This window comes from Triturus cristatus, chromosome 1_2 (genome assembly GCF_964204655.1).
Source record: "Triturus cristatus chromosome 1_2, aTriCri1.1, whole genome shotgun sequence".
Taxonomy (NCBI): Eukaryota; Metazoa; Chordata; class Amphibia; order Caudata; family Salamandridae; genus Triturus; species Triturus cristatus.
The window spans coordinates 1,013,311,923-1,013,332,978 of record NC_140580.1 but is presented as its reverse complement, the minus strand read 5'-3'; the positions used below and the strand labels follow the sequence as shown (position 1 = coordinate 1,013,332,978).

The window sequence follows — 21,056 nt, the reverse complement described above, 5'->3', positions numbered from 1 at the left end:
GATAAAGTATTAGGTAATTGCACTATTGTTTGTCAATATTATTGATGGATCAGGTACATTCTCATTAGATTATCTGATTAATGTGATGTTATAATGCTTTCGTAACACACTCAAACTGTATATATTTAATTTTTTTAAGCTGTAACAAGACACAAATATAATGAAACGTTAATACTGTGTTAAAAACGGCAGGGAACCCACCTTCCAGGAGAGTGAGTGACTGGCAGATATTAAGATTTTGATGAAAATTGTGTTAAGTATGTATCATTCCCTGAAGTTTGGAAATGCAATTCGTACCTCCTTGATACTGAGCACTTTTAACACTAACTTTAGATATAAGTTTTTACGCCTCACCACTTTCAAATGTCACCAGCCGCCACTGCCATTCACAGCTATTCTTCATGCCACTTTTTGTCTTTTACTTATTATCATAGTCTCATCTTCTCACACGTGGCCTACCAGATGATTCTTCCATTGAGCTTTCACTCGGGTGCGCAGGCCGGGTTTATGTGGCGAGGATGTGGAGAGTAAACACATGGTGGTTGACGGACAATGATTTTCAGGATTTTATTAGGACAGAGATCGGCTTCTATTTTCAACACACCAACAATCTGCTGAATTTCATGTTACCCCTTTGGATGTCATTCAAAACAGTACTTAAGGCCATGGCAAAAGGACTTCTCTCCTGTATAAAATAAGATAAACGCAAAGTTATCACTCTCCTGGAGATGAGTTTGACAGATAGTATTGTATATTTTGCATACCCTAGGACTAGCTGCCCTTGCAGGCCCTGCAACATGCACAAGTCCCCCTTATATAGTTGTTGACTGATGAGTCCAGGAAGCAAAGGGAGGCTCCTCAGACTATATATTTTAGTGTGGTGCTGAAACTGGAAAACTGTCTCCCTGATTGGGTGGGGGAGAGTGTTGCGATAGGCTCGCGGTGGGGGTTTATACAAGTTGACAATGAGAGCTAAGGCTTTGCATTGGCACGAAGGACTGGCTTTCCTTTTGTGCTGATGATCTACTGCTTCCCTTTGTAGCCCATGCACTCAGGCTCACGCACCATGATTTATGTGACTTTTTGGACAATAATTTGGCCTGGTTGTAATCTGATCCCAATACTGGTTTACTGAGTGCAGGGGTAGGTGACAGATGTACACTGAACACTAGAATGTCTGAAACACAAAGCTTCAGGTACCTCTGCATCTTTGTGCCTGGGGATTCTCCGGGTGCATGGAGAGGCAATATGGTCCTGATGTTGGGCCCTCTTGAACATATTGATCACTGGAAGCCTCTTCTATTATACATCATGCAATTCAAAGCATGATTAATATGGTTTCGCTCCCTTAACTACTATTTGTGGTACAAAACTATCCATTTCGTATTCCCAACAACTTTCTCTGGAAAATAGTAGTATTACTTCGAGGCTTCCTCGGTGGAGGTGGAATGCGGGGGAGGGTGGGGGAGGGTCAAGGCTCCTGGGTCTCATAGTCAAATGTTGTAAATCAACCTACAATGGTGTTTAAGTATATTGCGCATATGGGTGTGTACTGCAGTGCTGCCCATCTCCTTGTTATCGATGTTTGGTTTCCAATCTGACCTGGCATACAGGACCAAATGATGGGCCTCAGATGAAATCTGCCCAATACATTACTTATATACGGGGGCCTGTCTTCACATATACCACCAACCACTCAATTAGTGTTTAGAAATTGAAGCAAATCTCTGCTTGCTGTGCTCTGGAACTGTAAACAAATGGAGGAGATAGCATTGTGGGTGAGAATGTTTCCCACGTGTGACAACACTTTAGGGCTTTACTAGATGGGACTATATCAACAGCTCCTCAGGTGCATGAGACCATTGTCATTTCCCCAAACTTCCAGAGTCTTGAGAAAAGTCCTCATTTCAGTCTACTCGATGCAAAACACACAACTCACTGGGTACCAAGAAGGTTTCACACGCATACTGGTCTCTTATCTTTAATTGGAAGATGCAAAGGTATTCTTCTATGACCTACCTTAGGTGGTAAGCCAACAGAGCAAGACTCCTCCCATGCAATCTGCAGTGGTGTGTATGTTTCTGGGTGGACTTAACAGGATCCTGAGGCGTTGGGCTGACATGTGCCTCTCTCCCCTAAATTGACCAAGTGCCCCATTTGTGAAGACATGGACGCCAATCAGTATGTCAAATATCTGTTTTACTTGGGTTTTGTACTCGTCCTGCAAGAAACTGCTCAAAACTGTAGGATGGTTGTTGGTTAAAGGGCATGTTCAGTCGCATTGTTTTAGAGAAAACCTTTCTGGTGCCCGATGCTGCCACCCTGAGGATGACCAGGTCTTGGGGCCCTAGCAGTCACAATTTGTTCCTACTTGGCGACAATCGTAATGTTATAAACTTACGTAGCTCGAGGGTGGGGGGGGGGGGTATCCCAGGAGTGACTCCTTCTAGGTCTATTAGTTTCAAATAGTTATTTATGCATGGGTATTCTCTAATAAAAGCCACTAACTAGTCCTGCTTTCTGTTTTATATTTGATCTATGATAATCACAATAATTCTTTATCTCTAATAACATAAAAACTCAAATTAAATGTTATATGGTAAATGCCCACACGAAATGTGAATGTCCTGTCAGGGTTATGATTTGAATCAAAATACTTCAACAAACACTCAACATTATAATATAAAAACAACGAAAAAGAATGGCAATAGTATCGAGCCCTGACATTTTTGGGAGCGTTTCGATTTTGAGCTAGGGTCCTATTTTGTGGTTCATGGGGGAGTTTCATCTGCACTGTGTCGCTGACGCTGCCAACCCTCTCTTGAGATGTATTCTGGCCTTCTGCAGGGCACTCTGCGCAGCTTCCTTTGGTCTCTTTGTCTGTGGTTCTCTCCTCTGACTAGATTTCTAGTGAATAGTTTGGGAGAGAGCAGCAGACCCTCTGGCAGAAGTTCACATGATGGAGGGGAGGGAACAGCGGCATGGGACTCGGATTCTCCAAGCACCAACAGCCCATGGGGTTCCAATTGAGTGAACCGCGGTAGTGGACTCCCAGTTTACGCCAGTTTGTAGAAGTTGGGCCAGCCGCTCAACCACTACCACTGACGTCTTCTGCTGATGCTGGCGGTCTCACACCCAGCGACATCCAAGGGTGTAGAGCAGGTGTCTCTCACCTTTTTCATAATAAGAGCCCTTTATGTTCAATGAATATCCTCTTGAGCTACTGCTGTTATAATAACTATAATAGTGATGGCATTGGGGCAAAATTATATCTGTGGCCACCATATTCAAGAATTTGAGCAGTGATCCCCTCCGTTCATCTGGCAGGGTTGCCCGTAGTAATGTCTGAAAGGTCTGGTCAATGTGGAAGGCTTCTACATGGGTAATACATAGCAGCCACAGCTGGAGTGCCCTTGGTACCAAGGTAATATTAATAATACGTCTCCACAGCACTGCATGATTGAGCTGCAAACATCGGTGTTTAATATATTTTGGAAATTCAGCAATTTTTCTCCAAACGTCAGCTAATGAGTTTTGAAAATACATACATTTTCGTCTCAAATACTTAACTTTCAATTTTGCTATGCATGCATTACTTCAACCAAGCAAAGCCTATTTTTTTAGTGGACTGGGGTGGGTATAGGAGAGCTGCCAGGAGCTCACGAGCTACTTGCTGGAGAAGCCTGGTGTAGAATCCCAGGTCAGGTATCTTGTGCAGAGGGGTTGGATTACTGCGTAGAACAAGTACTTGTCTTTCTCCCAGCATGTGTGGACCCATCTCCAGGCCCCTCCCTTCATCTTCGGAAGGGGCAGCTTGCCAGCACCGTTTGTGTACTCTCCCCAGACAGTGAAGACTGAAGAATGAAGGCGCTCTGACCATATTTGTCACTTCGGTGGCAGAGAAACTGACAGCATCAGACATGTGTTGCAGAGAAACTGACAGCATCAGACATGTGTTGCTTTGGTGACGAGATATTGTATTGTTAGTTATTATCGTCAAATTGCATGACAAAGAATGTGTAGGAATGTGGGCGATTGAATGAATATATTAATGTCAGCCCGAGTTAGCAGAATATGTTGTGAAGTCATTGATTTTTTACTAGGTTGAATAAGTTGTCTTTTATACATACACAAAATGAATAACTGTAACGAATGGTATAATCTGATGAAGTGTTAACCTTTATTCTGAAGGCGTTTACATGGTTTTGTGAAAGTGGCACTTAACTATAATTCTGAAATTGAACTTTGAAATTGAAGAAGGAAGGGACAGGGAGGGGATCTGGCGGCGTTGTTGTTCTAGCAGGCACACAACCAAGATTCTGAATGACTGCTGTGCCTTAAATGTCTCTGTGTTCACTAACACACGTTTATAGGTTCCTGACACATTGAGGCTGGGGGGGATCTTGCTAGGAGACTGGAGAAGGGAGCTAGACCCACCTGCTCATTTTGGATAGAGTCACAATGAGCTTTTCTAGAAACAAATGATGTCACCTCACCAGCCAATAGCTTCACTATGCGAGGCCAGTGATGATGCTTGTTCGAGAGCACACGGTCGCTGGCTGCTTTTGGCCATCCTCATTATCCCAGCAGCACATGTCCCCTTAAGAACACAATCAATGCTTGATGTTGTGTCTCATGGCATGGTGTGCTATTGCATGATTGGTCTCGCAAGGGATGGAGTGGTCTTGAATGGTGTAATGCGAGTTGTGCAAAAGGATGTATTGAGGTGAAGTGCAGAATGGAGTTATATTACATTGTCTGCTGTAATGTGATGTGGTAAGATGTTGTATTGTGTAGATGTAGATGTTGTGATATGTTGTTTGGCTCTGTGTCGATTCATGGTATCATATGCCAAAGGGTTTGGTGATAGGACATGTGAAATATGATTTGACATAGTGTGTAGTGGCATTGTAAGTTAGCAAGGTGTGATATTATTAACCTGTTGTAAATCGTGTTATACAGTGCTAGTGTGTGATGTGGTGTTGTCTGGTATAGCAAAGTAGCTGATGGTATGGCATTTTGTAGTTTGATATAGTTATGAATGGTGTGATGAGATGGTGGATGGTATGTGGTACTGAGATTTGATATGCTGTGATAATTTCTGATGAGTTATCCAATAGCATGATGTGGCAGTTCCAGGTGTGAAGATAGGGTATTTTGTGCTCTGGTTTGATAATGTGTTAAATGCCATTTGCTTATGTGTTGTGGCAATGTACATCTTGTAGTGGCATGGCATATTGCTGCATAGATGTGTTTTATTGTGTAGTCATGTATGAGGGTGGTAAACCATAGTATGTGATGGTCTTGTATGGTGATTAGGTTTTCCTAAGAGAGGATAAAAGTTACTTATGCAGTTTTAGAATGTATGGGTCATTGGTTGGTGTGGTGTGCTGTTCACTCATGTGAGGTGCTGTGTTAAGTAATGTGGTTCTGAGTGATCTGATGGCCCGTAGGATGCGGTGAGTGGGTTGGCGTATGTGTTCTATTTTGTGGACCGGTTTGATAAGGAGGAAGGTGGTGAGTTGTGCTGCATGGGATGAGGTCATGTAGGTTGTTGTGTAGTAGTCTTTGATGGGTGTGTGGTTGAGTCCAATGGATGGGTATGGTGTCCTGAGATGTGTTGTTATATGAAGTGGCATAAGAATGTATGATACCAAGTGCTGTACAGCACGGGTGGTGGTGTGATGTTGAATGGTGTGGTAGGGGCAGCGGGTGGTTTTCTGGTGCAGTCTTGAGTGAATCCTGCTGAAGCTATAGTTTATACTAGCTTTTCTGTTCTGAATGTTTGTTGAAACTGTGGTTGCCGTCATTATTGTATTTCTACCAGACTCCTGCTGCAGCTTTGTGTTACGTGGACCCTTTTAATGGTTTTGTGGTAGAGCCATACTGCAGGCCTTTATTTATTTATGTGAGGATTTTCTTTACTCTAGGGCAGGGCAGGCCTAATCTGGCATCACATTATTAGATTATCACAGAAACATAAAGAACATTTTGTCCGTACAAAAACAAGCCTAACACAATTATTTAATTGTAATCTTTCAAATGTTCCTCGCCAGTCCTAATGAGGCGCCTGAAAAGCAGCGCAGTCTTTGCAAAGGGCAGGCTGTGCTTCTGGTGAGCAGCTATGGAGAGCCATCAAGTGAATATCAGGGATGTCGTTTAAAACAACAAATGTAATGTATGGTGGAAAAAGCCAAGTTGTGATCCTGCCAATCAACAGGATGTGTTCACACACACTGACAAATTATCCTGCACAGCCCACAGCTGGAAACAAACAACTTGGGTGTCGGTACAGTTTTTGTTACAAAGGTTCAATAATCCTCAGTGGTTTTATTTTTCTTATAGTAAATGCTTATATGGATGTCCACAGTGAAATAAACACTGTGAGTACAGCTGGCCGAAGTATTTTGTCCCAACGCATGGGACTTTTTCAAGGCAACAATAGTCTCTCCACGTCTGGGTTGTCCCAAGTTAAGAGAAGTCCAGGGTAGTAAGTTGAATGTGTACACAATAAAGAAAGGAAATCTGCTCAAAGTTTAGAAAGCTGCATGGAAAGGACCAGCAAGCGATGCATATCTGAAGGTTTAACAGAATTAATACTGTCAGATGCCATTTACATCAATGGGATTGAAGTTGACATACGTTTGGCATAGGTATAAAAAAGGTAAACGTATGTAAACTTCAACACAATTGATGTAAAAAGCATCAGGCTCTATTAATTCTGTTACAAAAGGTGAACTTGCAGGAAAATAGCCTGCTTTTGTTTTCTAGCTCTGTTTGGATCTGAGCAACATTGTTAAATTATCTCGCTATGTGGTGAAAATTATTGGACAATATAAGGAAAAACTAAACTGCACTGGTGAAGACAAATGTAAACCGCGAAACATGGCACATGAAAAACCTTTGCACTCGCCTATCTTCAACCCTGTCGGATGTTTTTCCACCATATGTGCAGGTTAAGAACCATACAAGAGTGGTGATGGTCTTTTTAGGTCTTCTTTGCGTCAATGACAGCTCATTGACTCTCACTGCAAGTGGTACTGTTTCCAATAAAGGGTTTGGGACCCGCCTATTGCTTACTATTCTTTGGCTTTATTGTCCTTCTTTGCTGCCTCCTAATCATCCAATGTCAGGCCGTAACGGGCACCGGGCATTTCCCCGGTGGGCCTTCAGGGTGGAGGCTGGTTTTGGGCCCCTGTGGGGCCGTTTTTGTTAGCCCTGCAATATCGACCTATCGACCCCCGGCAAAACAAAATAGTTCAAAACTGGGGCCGGCCGAGCAGTTTACCAGGGCCGGTTTCAGTTCCCAGTCTGGCCCTGGCCAGTGAGCAGTAGTGGCCGGCATGGCTTGCGGGGGGGGGGTGTTGGTGTTGGTGGGGGGGTTCAATAATAAAGAACAAATATTTAAACCTACCTTTCTGCCGGCCCCATTCCTGCATCTTCACTGCTCCTGCTCTCCTGCTTCCGAGAGGAACAGGAAGCAGGCAGCCTCCCTCCCCTCCCCTAACCCAATCACAATGCTCCAATGGAGTGTTGTGATTGGTCGGGACACCGCCCAACCAGGGGCTGCAGGGGATGGCATGTTCTCCATTTATGCTTCAATGCAGCCTGCATGGAGAAGGGCAGAGTGCGCATGACTGGTTTGGGCGGCCCAAGAGGGCTGACCAAACAGTCTTTGCACACACGTGCCCGGTCAGCTCCGCCCACCCCCAATGCGCAAAGAAAGATAAAATGGTAATAACCAAAAGTTATTACCATTTTATGTTTTGGCTTTATCGCACTGCGAGAAAGCAATGGGACGACGCTCCTCCGCCCTAGTGGAGGAGCTACCACTGTCAAGCATGTGGAGCATGGACCAAGCAGAAATTGCTTCCTTTTTATTAGGGACCGTCTGCTACCCGCACTGTGATTGAGGTATTGTTTCTTCTTCCCCTCCCACTTCACCTTCTCTTTGCTGGCCCCATGCCCCCAACCCTCCCTGTTGTCATTGCTTTCCCATACTCCCAGCCACTTCCTCCATCCTTGCGCGTCCTGCCCTCCTGAAAACTATGCAATGCACATTTATTGACCTGGGATAGTTTTGAAATAAAATTAAATAGGATCTTAATTAGGGCTCCCGGTTTTATGGTATTTATATTTTTGTCATTTCCGTCTGCATTTATCCATATTTATTTTTTGCACATTTACCTCTATTTATCCATATTTATTTTAGGTTTTGTGAAAAAATGATCTGAAATGTGTATATTTCTGCGTTTTTTAAACTAGATATTGTGTACTCGTGTCTAAGCGCTTGACAGGTTTCAATGATATATACGCACTAAGGTTGTAAAATATGCACTTGTAAGAAAATATATACATTTTAGGATCAAGGTTGTGCAAATCTACTGCTATGGAAGGCTCTTTACTAAAATCCCTATATTTTTTTAATCTCCCTGTCTGTCAATCCGCAAAGCTATTGGCTTGGCAGTCATAATTGACAGTATTTAGAATCACTCAATAACAACCCAATAAATGGTTTTCTGTCTGTATTTATCTGTAAAACCTGTAAAAACGGAAAACAGGGAACTTTAATCTTAATGTAGAGTTTCCTATATTATATTATTTGATTCATGAAGGACTACTTGTTTTAAGCACAACAGTGGACAGTTTAAACAACCTTCCACCATCCTTTAACATCCGCGAAGTGGATGCATGAACAGTGACGTGATGCCAGCTTGCAGGTAATATCAACACTCTTTGTCTCAGAAGCATCTTTCAGCATTCATGCAAAACATACAAAGTCTTAAGACACCACCTTTGTGTTTTGGAAATGCCAGTAGTATTGGAACCCTCCCACACACCCCTTCTCCATTTTGCTTTTTCACACACCCGTTCTCTATGTTACTGCCTCCCATTCTTCCCACCCACCCCCATTGCCTTTGGTTACACATAGCCCTACCTCCTTCATTGCTTGTTCCACCCCCCACACCCACCCCCGTCTGATGAAAAAGCGCTATGCTATGATGTGGCGCAGTGCTAGCTGCATCATAGCGCTTTCTTTCTAACTTTACTTTTAGCCATGCTGCACAATCACACGGCTTCACAACATGGCTAAAAGACATTGGAAAAGCCAATAGCTTTTGCATAGGTGAGACCAATTGGTTTTGCCAATATTTGTTTGTCTTTGGGAAAGAGGAACTGCACTTGTGCTTGATGTCTTTTTTCAAGGCACATGCAAGGACTGTGGTTCTTAGAGCCTGCTCCATTGTTTACTATTGGTTTGCTTTATCATCATCCTTATTTCGTTGCTTCTCTTTGGTTAACCCAGCTTGCCTTCTGTGTGTTTGTCCCTCTGTTGGAGCATAGCCCATGACCTGCTTCCATGCCCAGTGGCTGTCCTTCTGCTACTTAAGCTTCTTGTCCAGGGATACCTTTTTCTTTTACTTCCAACACTCCATATGTGTGCATATGTGTATAGGCCCTCTCCTACCTGTTCCTCTACTCCCCTCACCTCCTCCTGTCTGTCATGTGTTTTTGCCCCCTCCTGCCGACCTCCCTCTGTCTCGAGTGTTGGCCGTTCCGGCTCTGGGTCATTGCTTACCCCATTCCCATCTCTACTCCTGCGTTGTTGCCCCTCCATCGTTGCTTGTCCCGTCGTCCTACCCCCTTCCCACTTTGTTGTTCGAACCATTCTAGCTGCCCCCCTTACACCCTCCTCCTGTTGATACTGCCCCCACCCCACTGCAGCCACGCTGCTGTACAGCATGGCTAAAACACATTGTCAAATTCAATAGCTCTTGCATAGGCGAGACCTTTTGGCTGGCTTTGCAATGCTTGTTGAGTTTTATTTTTGTCCCCCAGCTGTAATTGCCGTGTCATGGATTTGTATGCGCTATAGAACCCTGCTACGGGCGTGGTTCCGTTACTTCTATCTTTGCTTCGTCTGCAGCTTATAGGGATGGTGTTCGAGGTCCGTCTAGGAATGCACACTCCCTGAATTTCTCTGGTTCTCTTTCCTTACTTTGAGCTTCTCCTTTGCCCTTCACCCGTCCCCCAGCCTTCACCCACCTGCCAGTGCCACGATTCCTTTCTTGCAGTATAGTGCTTGCGGCTCCCAGCGTCTCCCTAGCGCTGACGGCTCTTCCGGCTTTCTCCATCGTGCTCATACATAAACATATTCTAAATTGAGATTCCGTTTCCCTGACAGCCATGTCACAAGACCACAGGGTTAGTTTATTACGGGGCTCTGTAAATCCATCTTGACACCACTTTCCCCAAGGTATGTGACTTCTCTGAGACTTTACATCATTTGCTGACTGGATCAAGGAAGCTTTTTTTGCTCCCACTTTGTAGCTCCTGACCTGTAGCCGACTAACTTGCTCGCTGCAGAAGATTTCTGTTTTAATAGAGTAACCTCCCTGGGGCTGCCTTCAGAAACGGTGCAGGGAATTTCTGTGCACCAGTGAAACCAGCATTTCTCCATTGGAGCGCTCCCCATCCCCTCGCGCAATAAACACACTCCCCGCTGTACTTGAAGCGTAAAAGGCTATTTATTAGGACAAGGTTGTAAAACACAATAATTAACCAAAACATCAATTAATTCTAACAATCCCCAACATCAACCTTTCATTCACTCCATCCCTTTCACATTGCTTCCAATTCTCTCTTCCCATTCCACTCCGTGACTCTCTCTAATTCACCATCCACTTCTTCACTTATCTTTGAACATCCTCTCCTGTATCTCCTGCCATCGCACTCATGCATCCCACACCACCATCATTTACCCTTCCTCCCCCCCCAGGGGTGGGAGTGCCTGTCAGTGACCGCCCCCACCCCTTCAAAGTACTGCCTACCGAAAACCTACAACCTGTCCTAAACTGGCATGCTCCAACCAACCCGTCACCTCCACCCCAAATTCTGCAGGGTGGGGGGGTGGTCCAAATAATTCTCTGAACCCTCCCGGATGGTGCTGGATGCAGGAAGAGGAAGAGCCTTCCTCCCCTGCACCCTTATACCCCTCCCCAAACTTCACCCCTTGACCCCAACAGCTTGTCCTTCCTGTGCGAACACCCAGGAGGAAGACTGGTCTGCGAACCTACTTCCCCCGGGGGCCGTCATCGCGCAATAAACACACTCCACACAGTACTTGAAGCGTAAAAGGCCATTTATTAGGACAAGGTTGTAAAACACAATAATTAACCAAAACATCAATTAACCATAACCATCCCCAACATCAACTTTTCATTCATTCCATGACCCCGTCCAATTCTCCATCCACGTCTTCATTTATCTTCGAACATCCTCTCCTGTATCTCCTGCCATCGCACTCATGCATCCCGCACCCCCATCATTCACCCTTCCCCCACCCAAGGGGTGGGAGAGCTCATCACTGACTTCCCCCACCCCTCCAAAGTAGTGCCAACCAGAGAACCCCCTTTTGGGCGGTTACCAGCCCCCCCCCTTCAGTCCTATGTACCTTTTGCCATCACTCCCTGCGACACCAGATGAGCTCATTCCACACGGGGCTTATCACGTCATGCATCTCCACCATATAATAAGCATTCCTGAGTTGCAAAAGGGGCACCTTATCATCCCTGAACAGCAAAGGCTCCTCCAACCTGAGCCCCACATGAGCAATTACTTTGATGTTCTTTCTAGCGCAAAAAACCCTCATTGCTCTGTTTAGTTTTCTGCGGACGTTTTTCACTGCCGCATGTTTCAGTGCCACTTTCCACATTTTCCGTGGCACAAATTCCGTCCACACAATGCATGTTCCCATAAGATTCTGTTTCATGACCTCCAGATCCCTCTGCTGTAGGATTGCCAAACCCGACAAACGTATCAAGTCATTTTCGCCCAAATGCAGGACCAACATATCAGGACAACCTCTTTGCGATATCAGTTTTGTCAGCCAGGGCAGAAGTGCCCCCCAACGCATCCAGCCTTTACCCCACCAATGCACCTCATGAGGAGTGCTCTTCAGACCAGGTTACGGCCGTATATCTGCTGATCTGCATATCTGGCTGCCCAATGTATGAGCAAATGTACAACGATCCAGGTGACCGTCTTAGCCCCTGGGACACCCACACAACCTATGAGAAGAAAAATATGTTAGTGTACAACATAATGTTCCCCCTGTCTTCTTCACATCCTCTCCCTCCCCAAAAACAAAACCATGCCTATTTTCGCACATATCTTTCACAGCACCTGGACCTCCACCTCGCAAACAGATGGATTCTATCCCATGACCAGCCCAGGCGTGCTGCAGCCTTAGCTGCCCCAATGCGGAAAAAGTGGATGCCATATCTAGTCGGGTCCCTACCCAGGCGCCTTAATACCATGCGCAATACCACCAACAACTGAAACGCAGTCAACCTCTCCCTGGACTCATGACAAAATATTTCCCCCGACTGCCTGCTTGACCTGTAAAAGAAAATTCGCCATTCCCTCTCCGGGCACACTCCCTTGCAACCACTCTCATTCAACTACACCCATTTACCTTGTCCTACTTGATCCCTCTTAGAATGACTCAGCCAAATCCCCAAGCGATCCCCGTCCAGTCTTGTTTCCTCGTATGATGTCCCCTGCCGCCCCTTCATGCCCAACAACTCAGAAACCTGAAACGCCCCAAAAAACATCCACACCGTACATAAATGAAATACTGAAACCTCATAACCATCATGACAACAACTGGGCAACACCCCCAGCAAACTCTGCAGTAACTCAAAAGTAATTGCTACCCTTGGCGCCCTCCCTGTCCCTTCTCCCCTCTCACGTCCCCAACCCTTTAGCATCCTGTTGAGGAGCTCATCCTTCGCAGGGTCAAACCCCATGTACAATTTACTGTAAAAAGAGATCCCTGCCAGTTTCCCCCCTATCGTTGTCTGTGACAAACCCTTATCAATGCAACTCAGAACAAAACGTATCACTCCCTCTTTAGTGTCTTGACAGGACATGTCCATGTATCCACAGTACAGCCCATAAAGGATCCAAATTCAGCCCAAGCCAGCCTATAGCTGTGACTCGTAGTTTCCGCTATAGACTTTTAAACCAGGCCTATCACTCTCACTCCCCCAGGCCCAGATGCCGTCCGGCAGCTCTGTTATGCATGCATCCACTCCAGGTGCCAGTCGTCGGAATCGCTGCCACTGCGAACGAGACAAAGCATCCGCAATGCCATTACATGCCCCTGGAACATGCTTCGCCTGAAATACTACATTAAATTGCAGACATTTCAGCATGAAACTATGCAGCAGCCGCAAGACCCTCAAGTCCTTAGCTTTCTGATTGTTCACTAACTCAACTACCATCATGTTGTCTACATGGAACAGCACCGACCTATTCTGAAATTCTGGTCCCCACATGGCTAAAGCCACCAGCAACGGGAAAAACTCTAGGAACGCTATGCTCCTTCCTTGTTTCACCAAATGGCCCGGCCATTCTTCAGCTCACCATCGACGATCCCAAAAGACGCCAAAACCAGAAACCCCTGCCAAGGACACCCCATTAAAATCAGTCAAAAATGTCTGCCATACTCTCAAATCCGCTCAGACACCCATTGAGATCCTGACCCTGTGGTGTGGTAGCACCGCCCCGACATGGCCATGCTGAGGCATCGGCAGGACGTCCTCCCAGCCCTCACCAACCGACAAGCAAAATTCAAGAAACCCATGAGTTGTTGTACCATCCTCAAATCGATCTTCTTTTCACCAATCACCCATAACAGGAAAGACTGTATGTCCATCACCTTCCCCGTGGGCAACCGGGCCATCCACTGGACTGAGTCTAATTCGATGCACAGGAACGTCAATCTACAGCTGGGCCCAGCTGTTTTCTCTGGTGCTAGGGGAACCCCAAACCATGGCCTGAAACTGTTGTAAAGCCTTCCCACAATCTCCAGAACTTTCTCTGTTGATGAATGAGAAATCATCCTGGTAATGAGACACTTCCCGATGACCACTTATCTTCATGCAAGCCCACTGCAAGAATGTGCTGAACATCTCAAACAATGCGCAGGAGATTGCACAGCCCATAGACAAGACATTTTCTACAAAAATGGCCCCTTCAAACTGCATCCCCAGCAACGAGAAATCCCCAGGGTGTATAGGCAGTAAACGGAAAGCAGATTTCACATCACATTTTGCCATTTCCGCCCCCTGACCACACAACCGTACTAGGCGGATTGCGTCGTCTACTGAAGCATATATCACCCTCGAGTCTTCCTCTGCAATGAAGTCGTTGACGGACTTCCCCTCTGGCCAGGATAAGTGGTGTATCATCCAAAACTCGCCCGACTCTCTCTTAGGGACCACCCCTAGAGGTGAAATAATCAAGTCTTCTACCGGCCAGTCGACAAACGGGCCTGCTATCCTGCCTTCCTCAACCACTTTTCTCAATTTGGCTGCTACCAGGACATGTAAAACATAGGAGCACATGTTCTACCTTTTACATTACAGTGCGCTTAGGGCTACTTAGGACCTACCTTTGGGGTGACTTTGGTGTAATAAAAGTGGAGGTTAAGACTTGGCAAGTAGCTTCAAATGCCAAGTCGAAGTGGCAGTAAACTGTACACTCAGGCCCTGCCGTGGCAGGCATGAGACATGGTTAAGGGGCTACTTATGTGGCTGGCACAATCAGTGCTGCAGGCCCACTAGTAGCATTTAATTTACAGGCCCAGGGCACCTGTAGTGCACTAAAAAAGGGACGTATAATTAGATTAAACATGCCAATTAGGGATTAACCAGTATTACCATATTTAGGAAAGAGAGCACAATCACTTTAGCACGTTTTAGCAGTGGTAAAGTTCCTAATGCCAGGAAAAACTAGGTCAGAAAAATGGAAGGAGCCAGGCAAAAAGTTGGGGGAAGACCACCCTAAGCTTTCACGTCTTGCGTGTGTCCCCCACCTCAAATTGGTCACAACAGTGACCCCAAAGACACCCGTTGTGACCCCTGACTGGAAATCACTCAACCAGTGTGAGCAGCGCTTGATTGTACTGCTGAAGGAAGAGCCGAGTGACTGCAACATGATTGTAGATTGCCTGCAAGCTTGCTGGACCCACCAAACTGGGCCTGTGCAGATCTTGTCCTCTCTACCATTGCTAAGCCGACCCTGGGCTGGCAGGTGCGCAGTCCTACGCTTCCAGATACATGTATATGTATCTGCTGCTCTGCGTGCCTGGGCTTCGCCTCTGTTACTTGCAGGGATGTCAATCTAATAGCATGCAAATACGCTGCTACTAATGGCAAACCTGGCCAGATTTATTGGCCAGCCCACAACAGGCCTGTCTCTTGGAGCCAGGCTCGTCTGATGATGAATGTGTCAGACTCCAGTGAGTGACCAACGATGACCAAATTATGGCTGGATATGTAACCTCTGCATCTCTCTAATTACACAGGGCCTCCGTGTTTTCCCGTGATATGATATGATATGCTAAATGGTGCATTTTTCAGTACATTGTAAGCAGGGACATTTCACGTTTGAAGCTTTCTGGGCCTCAAAACAAATGCAATGGATATGAAAAAGTACACTCACACCATTGTTTGATGAGCACAATAGACTGTATGGAAGCATTAGTCATGTAATGTTTTTTTACTAACTGAGAATGAATGTTGCCAATAGCATGTTGCGGCAGTCTTTCACGTTTTTCCAAAAATGTATAGAGTACCATTTAAATGCTATGCTAATTTCCAAAAATGTATAGAGTAACATTAAAATGCTATGCTAATTAAAAAAAAATATTCGGGAGAAAACAACCAATAGAGTTGGAAAGCTTCAGAGTAAAGCGTGTTTTAAAGCTGTTTTAAAAGCCTGCCTGTTGGCGCCAATGCAAGGTGTCGTGGTTCACTGTCCAACAAGTTGGCAGTTCTGTAAACTGTGCTTACCATATCTGTTTAATGAAGATTTTGCAAATTAGTAAATAGTTCTATACTCAGGTGAATGGTGAATGGACCAAGCCCCTTGTCAAATAACTATACATGATGGTAAATGGTGAGGTTTTCCATTGTTAATATAGTATATGTTTGAAATGAAATGAAATTTTGTACTTGTATAGCGCACTGCTGCCCCAGCGACGGGGCGTCCTGGCGCTTGTACTCATACCGCTGTGGAACCCTTCCTGGCTTTCCCGGTGAAATGTCCACTCCTGGGCACCCCCAAGGTGAAGCCAGGCATCCCCAGCGCTGTTGGGGCCATTGTGGAAATTAAGCAAGCTATTGCCCAGAGTTGCAGAGTGGGACCCATGATTAGAGTAGGCACCTAGGCGAGAAATGTCAGATCCGAGGAAATTGAGCCCAAGACCCGCCAAGGCGGGAATTGAACCCTGGTCCCGGGCCAGATCTCTGCATCAGGGTCTGCCGCTCTAACCATTGAGCCACACTTATTTATCATACTACTATTTTTTGTTTTGGGAGTTTTATATGGCTCAAATTTGACCCGAAGGTATTGGAGTGCTTTACATGAACACCAGTTACATTACAGATAGGCACATTAATTTTTAGGCATGGGGAGTTTAAGTGATTTACCCAGAATCACAGGATGTTAAGCCTCCCGCCGAGACGCGACCCTGGTTTCCCAGCTACAAAGTCAGCTGCTCCTGTTGTTACCCACATCCTCACCTGCTGTGCGGCAAACACATGCTGCTTATCAGAGCCGGCCCTTGCTAAGTTAGCGTCCTGGACAGAGAGAAAGTTTGCGCCCTTGCTGGTGCTATTTAATTAAACAAGGCTGCAGGAGACCCTTTTTAGGTCTCGCGAGCCAAAGGCTCGAAGAGACATTTTATATCTGGGCTTTGAAAGTGCTGCCGTGGCCTAAAGCTACAGTGCATGTGCGCGGGCGCGCGCGCCGCGCTTACTTTCACTTTCGCGGCCGCTTTGATCGCGATCACTTTCAATTTCGCGCAGACCCAGCCTCCTCTGCCGGCACACCCACAACTGGCAACATTACTAGCGCTTGTTTTCTTTGACCCCCCCCTCTCTGGCGGCCCACTTTTCCTCTCTTCTATTTCTCCCTCACTCATTGCACCATATCGTTGCCTTCCTCCATCCCGCCTGTAGGTGTCGCCCCTTCCTTTCATGTCCTTCCCTCCACGTCAAGTCCCTTGCTGCTTCTCTCTCTTTCTTCTAGGCGTCTGCCTTCCTTCTTCCCTCCTTCCTTCCTCTCTACAGGTTTGTGGCTCCTTTCCTCTCGCCCTTCTAAGCTGATTTCTCCTTTCCCCCCACCCCTTTCTGTTTTCTTTCACGCCTTCCCTCCATCCCTTGAATTGTGAGTGATGTGTATTCCTTCTCCTCTTTCAAGGTTTCTTTCTTCCCACTTCTCCCTTCACCTCTTCCTCTCCATCTTTTGGTGTGTGGCTTCCTCATCCCTTCCTCTTTTCCTTTCTGGCCTTCTCCCTTGAATTGTTGCTTATTTACCCTCTAGGATACAGGGCTCTTTCTTCCATTCTTTTTTCACTCCCTACCCTCGCTCCATCTCTTGGTTTGGTGCTCATTCCCGCCCCCCCCCCTCCCAATCCGTTTGTTTACTGCCTCGCTTACTTCCTTTCGTGCCCCGTTCTCTCCAAGTTTTCGTTTGTTGCTTCTCTCCTTTCCACAGAGATTTCTTCCCTCTCCTGCAAACACCAAAACCTCTCTTCTCGCCATCCCTTAGCTTGCTCCTTCTCCTTTACCCCGCGATGCCTTCCCTCCTCCCCTTCATGGGCCAGACCCTCTCTTTGTTCCTTCTTTCCTCCCCTTCTCCTTCCCCCATGACCAGCACCACGCACTCTCGCCCTCCAGTTCCCTCTCCTGACAGCCACCTCTTCTCTGTCTCTATTTTTCCTGGGCAGTGCCTGTCTCCCTGCCCCTGCAGGCCGCACAGCATCCTGTCCTAAGACTGTGACGCATGAGGGCTGGTGGTGACTACCTGACGCAAGTGAGACGTGTGACGTCTGCGGTGGCGCAATCTATGTGCCCGCAGGACAGCTTTCACTCGTGCTGCTGGTCCGACAGCAGAGGTGCACTGGCCCTGGGGGAGCTTTCCAGGCAAACCTGAGAATGAGAAAGGACTGCTGTTGTTTACTCTTCCACAACTCTTTCTATTTCGACATGCCTCTCCTGGAATCTCCCTTTCCCCCGTAGGCCTGTCCTCCTCTGCAGCGTCAGACGGACCTTAGTGTAAGCCCAGCTTCTCAGCAGGGGCTGGCTAATATGGCATGGGGCAAATTCAGGATGGTCAGTGTAAAAATTCAGGACAGAGGGTCAAAATTCAGGACAAAAAATTGGGACAAAACATACTTTTTACAGGCATATCAGAGGAGGTCGCACAGTAGTATATAAGTAAATAGACAACCAAAATAAGTACAAGTCAAACTAAGTTTATGTAAGGTTGAGACAATCGTGCACTTCACAGTTTTTAGGTATCGCCTGACCCAGCGCATGCGCTGGTCTGGCGAGACTTATTGAGAGGGCTCCAAAAAGTGCTACCAGGCCAGCCTAGAGCTACAGTGCATGTGCGCTGGCGCGCGCGCCGCGCTTTACCGCAATTACTTTCACTTTCACGGCCGCTTTGATGTTAGATCGTGATCCCGATCGCGATCACTTTAACTTGCACGGCCGCTTTGCATAGCCAATAGGTCTCGCTTTTGGGACCTTATAAGTATTCAGTTATGCAACTGTTGCATGGCTAAACACTTATAAGGTCCCAAAGGCGAGACCTATTGGCTATGCCAATGCTTGTTAGTGTACTGGTCAGTCCCTGGCTGAGCAGTGACTGGCCCCTGAACGCAAACTTCTCTGGACCTCCACCAGCTCACTTAAACGACTGATAGCTTTGCTGCCTCAGGCTGACGAGGGTGTTATTGGTGTGTGCCAGCAGGGGTGAGAGGATTAAGGGAGTGCAAGGAAAGGGGCTAATGGGAAGGTAAAAACATTAAACTCACAAAAAGGTAACCGGATGGTATATCAAATAAATCACAGAAAATGTAGTATGTGAGGGAACAGGCGAACGTATTTGTTAAGACGAGAACCCTCATTCACCCTAAGGTGACATGCTTCATCATTGGGTTCCCTCTTACACACTGCGACCGCAAGGTACACAGTGTGGGCGCCAACTCTCCCTCAGGAGAGGTGGCGAGGTGTTTTATGTCATCCAATGTAGGTTAGAGTGAGGGGCCGAGTGCAAACTAAATACAAAAAAGTGAGCTAAAACAATCTCCTGGATAGACAAAGATAACTTTATTAGTGCCTCCAGTGGATAGATCTAAAATCAGCGAAGTGAACCTTAGGGCTATGGATGTACCCTAAAAAAAGGTCAACATGTTTCTGCCTGTTAGACCATCTGGTTCTTGTCTTTCTTCAGGACCAAACTCCTAGTCACTCTGCATTTTAATTTGAAAAAATTATATAAAATACACAATACCATACTCAATTTATATGGCAATGACCCGTGGTACCAGCAGCAGTCTGGTCCACCGTCTGTAAAAGAGTATCACAATGATCAAAACAAATGTCACATTATTTGTAACCCACCACAGTGTCTACACCTCGTCACTTCACACGTGATAAAATCGTGCCGCATGCATCAAGTAGTTCTAACCAAAAATAGAGCTACTTATGTGCCACCTCCTTCATTTAGATCCTTTCATGGCAGGTCTCAGCAATCTGGAGGTAAACAAATCTTAGTGGTGTATCATTCACAACAATTAAAAACATATATACAAACATACCTATGTTCTCATATTGTGTGGATCTCTAATGTTGTATAATGCCCTACAATTATATAAGGGTCTCAACATACACCATCAGCGTAGAATAAGCATGTGTGTCTATCACGTAACACTGTATGTTATATCTCTGCTATTAGCCTAGAGACGAGTATTAGCGTTATGAAAGTGGATATTATAAAGTACATGTACTTCATCTACCGATAACTCTGATACCTCTATTGACTCCAATTTAAATTAATAATATTGCATTGCAACTGTATGTAGCCGCGTTTCTAGTCTCGCTGTATATTAACATGATTTAAGGGTCAGCAGGGTCAACTAGTATCTGTCTGCATAATCAACTGACACATATCCAGATATTAGTGTCTCGCTTTTTTTTAAAAACGAATCTCATGTGAATAAAAGTTACTGCAGCTGGGGCCCTAAAAAGTCGGATTCCTCAATCATTTGGTAAGTCTTTACCAATTGTGATAAATTAATGATTTTTTGACCAATAGAACACACCTGACTCCTTTTTGATTTAAACCTTATAGGCTGTCCACATCTGCTTCTACAGTCCTGAGGAAGACCCGCATGATGCATGTTAATCTACGCTGATCTCTGTCCTGAAACGTTGACGCTACCGTTATTCATGTCCTAACAGTCTCCTTGACCCTACTCCCTACTGGGCCATGTGATTTCATGTTACGAAATCCGATATAGGACAGAAATATAAAAAATAATTCATTTACTTATATCACCTATGTATGTCATGTATATAGCTCACTACTGACTTAAATTTGTCACTTTATTTCACCTAATTTCACAATAGTCACCTTCTATATTTCGCCGCTATGAAATTGTGCTTGTGACAGCCATACTTAACTCCTTTGGAAATAAGAAAAGAGTAAAACTCTGTTTTCTCAACTCATGTCTTTTTGGGTGTGTTCATATCATATATTTGTTCTCTTAAATTTCATTTGTTGAAAGCAATCAATAACTTATGTTTGTTATTTTATTAATTACTCAGAGCTCAGCAATTGCACCACCTAACAAAACCAATTGTTTACTATATTACCAATACCCAGGTTCTGAGGGAAACAGGGTTACCCCGTTTTCTTTAATGGTCTACCTGCACTTCTCAGCAGAAGTGCCACATTTTTAATTGGAGGGTAATGGCCTTTCTGAGAAAGAAACAGGAACTCTGACATAGGGTACATGCAACTGCCAGTGCTTAATTTGAGCCAGTAGTTGCAGGTGGGTCCAACAGCTACTCATTTTGGGGGACCAGCTCTTATTTTTCTTCATCAGACTTTGACCCAGAGCAAAAAAGTTAAATTCACACAAGGTGGAAGAAGCAGGAAGAGAATGATAGAATAAATGGTACAGTGAGAGA

The 21,056-nt window shown here is 45.5% G+C and overlaps 1 protein-coding gene across 1 annotated transcript in view; it reads left to right on the top strand.

The window, feature by feature from the left end:
• The window catches only part of WHRN (whirlin), an 822,559-nt gene that overhangs the window by 310,076 nt on the left and 491,427 nt on the right, over window positions 1-21,056 (top strand). The gene's annotated exons all lie outside the window — the stretch shown is intronic.